A 6833-nucleotide genomic window follows, 5' to 3' on the forward strand; every position below is an offset into this window, starting at 1 on the left:
GTCGGCAGGGAGAGCAGTTAGGGCAGCTGTGGGCAAACTACAGCCCGCGGGCCGGATCCGGCCCTTTTGAAATGAATAACACTAAAAAAAAAAAAAGACCGTACCCTTTTATGTAATGATGTTTACTTTGAATTTATATTAGTTCACACAAACACTCCATCCATGCTTTTGTTCCGGCCCACCGGTCCAGTTTAAGAACCCATTGTGGCCCTCGAGTCAAAAAGTTTGCCCACCCCTGAGTTAGGGGGATCAGGTGGGCAGGGGAGAGCAGTTAGGGGGATCAGGCAAGCAGGCTGGTGAGTGGTTAGAAGCCAGCAGTCCCAGATTATGAGAAGGATGTCCAACTGCCGATCCCACAGGGATTGGGCCTACACCAACGGACATTCCCCAAGAGGTCCCATATTAGGGTGCAGGCCGGGCTGAGGGACACTCCCCCTCCTCTGCATGAATTTCATGCACCGGGCCTCTAGCTATTATAGTTACCCCTTTAAACTAAGGTCTGTGAGCAAGGTACATAAATACCAAGTCCCTACAATTCTAGACGAACAAAGCTTAGTCTTAAGTTGTATTTTTCAAAGGTTCAGGTTTTTCTGAGTAAACAGGGTTAAGTAGCATGATATACTATACCTTTTACTTAAATTGTTCCATAAGGAATAGGCACAGTTTAATTTTGAAAGGTGGGGAAAATCATTACCGGCACTATGTACATAGCTTAATTTTCCCTATCTATAAAAGCTCTATATTTCCTAGGACTACCATAACAAATTAACACAAGTTGGGTGGCTTAAAACAACAGAAATTTATTATCTTACAGTGGAGGCTACCAGTCCAAAATCAAGGTGTCGGCAGTATCTTGTTCCTTGCAAAAGCTATAGTGAAGAATTATTTCTAGTCCTTAGCTTTTGGTGGTTGTCAGCAATCTCTGGTGTTCTTGGCTTGCAGCTGCATCACTCCGGTTTCTGCTTTGTCATCACATGACCTTTCACCCTCTGTCTCCTGTCCTGTGCCTGTGTCTGTGTCCTTCTTCTTATACCTATCATTGGATTCGATTTCACCCTAATTCAGTATGACCTCATCTTAACTTGATTACATCTACAAAGCCCCTAAGGTTGCATCCACAAGTACTAGATAGTATGATTTGAACACATCTTTCAGGTGGACACACTTCTATCTACTACAAGTCCATATCTTATTTAGGCTGCTGATGACAAGAAGATGAAGATTACAATTAGAAATAATTTCTGAGGTATTTAAAATTTTGTTTTTGAAGTAATAGTAATCTTTTTTCTTAATATATTCTTTTCCCTTAACACACTTTTGGTTTGTTGAGGTACCTTACTATTTAAAACCAGTAATATTAAAGTCACTTGTATTGGAACATAATAAAGGTGAGAAATTCAGTTAGTATTTAAATATCCAAAAAGTGATATGCCTGCTGAAATAATAGGATTTTCTCTCATATCATTTCTTAAAAATCTGTGGTCTTCATAAAGCAAGCTCATTGTATGGGAAAGAGCATTCTTTAGACCAGTGGTTCTCAACCTTCCTAATGCTGTGACCCTTTAATATATTTCCTCATGTTGTGGTGACCCCCAATTTTATTGTTACAAATTGAACATAATTAAAGCAAAGTGGTTAATCACAAGAACAATATGTAATTATATATGTGTTTTCCGATGGTCTTAGGCGACCCCTGTGAAAGGGTCGTTCGACCCCCAAAGGGGTCACGACCCACAGGTTGAGAACCACTGCTTTAGACCAACGATTTTCAGCCTTTTTCATCTCCTGGCACACAAACTAATTACTAAAATTCTGTGGCCCACCAAAAAATATATATATTGCCAAACTGACAAAAAAATAGCTATATTTATTCATTCACACTGGGCAGCGATTATGTTTGCAGTTGTCTTTTTTTTTTTTTTTTTTTTTTTTTTTACAATCTAAAGGAAAAGAGGTCAGGGTTCCTAATAGGTATTGTAGATTTTAAAAAAAAATTGTGGCATGCTGGTTGAAAATTGCTGCTTTTCACTGATTCCCCAGAGATCACTGCATTGCCACTTTGAAGCATTTGAAAAATACTGGAAACTGAAAAAGGAAAATAGGAAGCAATTCTGAAGGAATATCTTTTGGGAGCTCAATGAACAATTATGAAACACACAAATTACTGATAATTACCAAATAAAGTGATGTGTCATTTCACTTTATATATGGAAAGGGCCACTGAGGAGATACAGGTAAAAGGCAAGAGTTGTCCATAGAGCACTGAGAACATGTACAGACAGCAGTTGTAAAAAGGAAAAAAGAATGGCAGGGATTAGCATTAATGACAGCAATGGCCTATAGTGCTCATTAAACTGATCTCACTTAGCATAGAGATGATTATTTGTTTTCCTAGCACCCTGTCAGGCACAGAGAGTAGGCACTTAGGAAAGGTGAAGAAAGGAACTCGTGACAGAATGAAAAGATAATAGTGTTAGTTGAGAGAGTAGGCTTAAATCTCAGCACTGCCATTTGTTAGTCATGTGACTTTGGGCAACTTCTTCAACCTTTGTGTGTCTCAGTGTCCTCATTTGTAAAACGGGAATGTTTTCCCATTTGACCTTTAGGATTGAGCAATCAATTGGTTTGAAACCAAGCAGCTAACTTGGTACTAGTCTTGTACTGACATTCCTTCCATTTGCCTCATTTCCCTTGTTTCTCATTCTCCGTTTTTGACATAGCCTGACTGAAAAACAAACAATAATATGCTTTGTTTAAGGCTCTGCTTTTTGAGGAATCCACTAGGTGAGATTTTTAAAATACAAACTTTCTAAATTACCAGAGTGACTACTCATCAGATAAAATATGGAAATCACAGATCATTTAGTGAAACATTTTTAAAAGCAATACAAACAATCATAAAGAGCTAATATGTTAATTACACCAGATGGTGGAACGAACTTCCAGAACGACCAGTGGGCGGGGCCATGAGGTAGCTGGGGCTGCGATGGGCCAAGGCAGCTGAGGCTGTGAAGGCCCAGCCCTTTGCACAAATTTCGTGCATCGGGCCTCTAGTGCTAACATAAAACACAATAACTGCACAAGGCCAAATCTCTCCTATCAGCAAGTACAAATGTTCTAAAATCACTGAAATTGGATTTTAAATACCCAAAGCCTAAACATATGCTGTTTTGAAATAAAGTTACTCAGCAATGTTGAAAATAAAAGAATACAGAAAAGCATATTGAGCTAACAAAAGAAAAAGAAGACAAATCACAATGTTCGCATTGGAAAAGATTCAACACATTACAAATGGGGAAGAAGGGCATGTTGTAATGTTCAAGAAAGCAATCCTTAGTCAAGATCAGACAGTTGTGAATATCTCTATGCATCTGATAGCATAGTATTCAAGTTCATTAAGAAAAACTTCAGAAATTACATTAATAAGAAATGCATTAGTATAAGGAGACTGATCCATGCTTTCCAACCCATGACAGCTCAAATGGACAAGAGAAATATATGGGAGATGTTAATGCTATAATTAATGAGATATAATTGATTATATATATATATATGTAAAGTTCTGTAGTCTAAAAGCAGTTTTCCAGTGCCCAAGGAATGTTCATAAACATATATATGTAAATATTTCTCTCTTTTCTCCGTGTCCAACGTGGCTAGAGAGCAGTCTGGTCCCTGAGTAGGGACGGCTGGGGATTGAGAAAATGGAAGAAAGAGACAGACACAGGTGGAAGAAAAAAGCTGGGTTTGGATGGGACCACTCTGATATCTGATGGAGAGACAGGGACTGGGACCCAGAGCCGATAAAGCATGTTTATTTTATACAGCAAAAAACAGGAAGTTTTACTACAAGACAAAGGAGATTATGTGCATTCTTGGGTGGGCCCGAGTCCTATTCATTCCTGGTGCTTGGCTGGATTTAAATAACAAAACCCACCCCCTGGCACCTGGGCTGAAGGTCAAGCTGACAACACTCCTGCTTTTTGGCAAAGTGGCTTTACCAGGACGTGGCTTTGCCAACATCACTGGCTTCAGCTGACAATAATTAAAGAAATGCCCATGTGCCTTCTCAGGCGCGCGCTCTCTTTCTCTCTCTCTCTCTCTCTCTCTCTCTCTCTCTCTCTCTCTCTCTCCCCCCCTCCCTCCCTCTCTCTCTTATATATCCACAAAGGAAAATAAGTTTAAAAGTAGAAATAATATAAGCAACTTCTATGATAATAATACATTAAAGTGGAAAATAAATTTGTGGAACAGGAGAAAAACCTTACCACATAGAACTTGTTATTTAATGTCAGATGTAAAAAGCAGTGTTAGAGATAAAGTTGGTCATGACAATTATAAAATTCTAAACTATGTTTACACATCACTTCAAAATATATGCATAAAATAAACAGAATTACAAAGACCACTGAATTATACATCTACCATAATAGTTGGAAAAATTTAGTACACATCTTTATTATTGATTAATCAATCACCAAGGTAAAAATTAGATAGGATATGTAAGATTTGAACAACAAAATTAACACGTTTGTTTTAATATATCTACAACTTTGTGTCCAACCGCTTTTAAATTTACATTCTTTCAAGTTATATGGAACAAGTTATATGTTTTGAAATCAGAGAATATAAAGCTTTCAACTTTTTTTTAATTCATTGTCCTTTGAGATTCCATACAAATTTTAGGATGGCATTTCTATTTCTGTAGGAAATGTCATTGGGATTTTGATAGGGATTGCATTTATTTATAGATCTCTTTGGGTAGTATGGACACTAATTATTTTCTTCCTCTTATTATCTAATTTGTATGTCTTTTTTTTTCTTGTCTGATTACTCTGGATAAAACTGTTAGTACTTTGTTGGATAGAAGTGGTGAGGGTGGGCATCTTTGCCTTGTTCTGATCTTAGAGGATAAACTTTCAGTCTTTCCCTCATTGAATACAATATTAGCTGTGTTTTTCATGTATGGCTTTTTCCATTAGGTTCATTTCCTTCTACTCCTGGTTTATTGAGTATTTTTATCATGAAAAGGTGTTAAATTTTGTCAAATTCTTTTTCTGCATTGATTGAGATGATGGTGAGATTTTTGCTATTCATTTTGTTAATGTGGTATTACATTGATTGATTTTCAGACACTGGCCCATCATTGCATCCAGGTATTAATCCCACCTTAAAAACTTATGCTAATAAATTTTATGGGGTATGGTCTTGATACATATCAGTAGTGCCTAGTGGTTAAGCACATAGATTCTAGCCACATTTTGAAACACTCACTAAACCCTTGTGTTAGAGAAAGTTAACTGCCCACCAAAATTCAATTTTCCTTTCCATAGACTATAGTATAGTACTGGAATATGATTGCTACTTAAGAATTTTATCAGCCCCTTTCAGTTAGACTATTTCTTAATCATGGAATATGATTGGAATTGATGCTTGCCATTTGAAAGCCAAGACTTTCAGCAGATGTACTCTCATTGTGGAAAGCAGAAGGTCCCCCCAAAGATTCTAACCCCTGTGATGTTATATAATAAGGGAGTATTAAATTGCTAATTATCTGACCTTAAGATTATCTTGGATAACCTAGAAAACATCCAGGCCCAATGTAATCACAGGAAGAGAGGGGCAGAAGACTCAGTGTCAGAGTAATGTGTTCTGAGAAAGAATCCACCGGCCATTGTTGGCATTAAAGATAGAAGGGAACCAGGAGCCAAGGAGTGTGGGTAACCTCTAGAAGTTGGAAAAAGCAAAGAAAACATATTTTCCCCTATGGCCTCCAGAAGGAATGTAGCCCTGCCAATCCTTTGACTTTAGCCCATTGAGACCCATTGCAGACCTCTGTCCCCAGAACTGTAAACTACGTTTGTGTTTGTTTAAGCCACGGAGTTTGTGGTAATGTATTACAGCAGCTATAGGAAATTTATACTTTTTTCCACTCTCCTTTTCTTTTGCCAACAGGATGCAGTTGGTGAAACAGTAGGTGATGGTTGAGCCACAAGATGGAAGGATCCCAGACCTCTGGATCACCAATAAAGCAAAGTCATCTGCTGACTTAAAACACACACTTTGAACTCCTAGGTGAGCTATAAACTTCTATTGTGTTTGAAAGATGACACTTGTTACCACTGTATATCCCATCCCAATGAGTAGAACTCTGTATTCCTCAGTTTTCTTATTTTTTTAAAGGAGAGAATAACAATAGTAGCTACCTCAAATAGTTATTGTGACAATTAAAAGTTAATATATCTAGCCCCGCTGGCGTGGCTCAGTGGTTGAACATTGGCCTATGAACCAGGAGGTATCAGTTCGATTCCCTGTCAGGGCATGTGCCCGGGTTGCAGGCTTGATTTCCAGTGTGGGGTGTGCAGGAGGCAACCGATCAGTGATTCTCTTTCATCTCTCCCCCTCCATTCTTCTCTGAAATCGGTAAAAATATATATTTTTAAAAAGTTACTATATCTAAAGTATTTAGAATGATTCCTGACATACTGTAAATACTAAGATTACAAACACACATGAACACATGTACAGACACACAATTTATAGTATCTCTTAAATATCAAGCAAACATTCTAAATAATAAAATGGCTAATTGGTAGATATAATCCAGCAGTACACTGATAGAATAATAACCATGGCCCAAGAGTGGTTTTATTTTAAGGAAAAATACAAATGCTCAATATTAGGAAATTTGTTAATATCATTCACAATTAGAAATGAGTGGGAACTAGTTTCTTTCTGGCTTATAAATTAGGGATAATTTTTATAGCTTTTCCTTTTTGGAAGGAGGTGAGCATTTTTTCATAATATCCCAACAACATTTTAACACTGTAGATTAT

The sequence above is a fragment of the Myotis nattereri genome (genome assembly GCF_964212035.1).
Source record: "Myotis nattereri genome assembly, chromosome: 1".
Taxonomy (NCBI): Eukaryota; Metazoa; Chordata; class Mammalia; order Chiroptera; family Vespertilionidae; genus Myotis; species Myotis nattereri.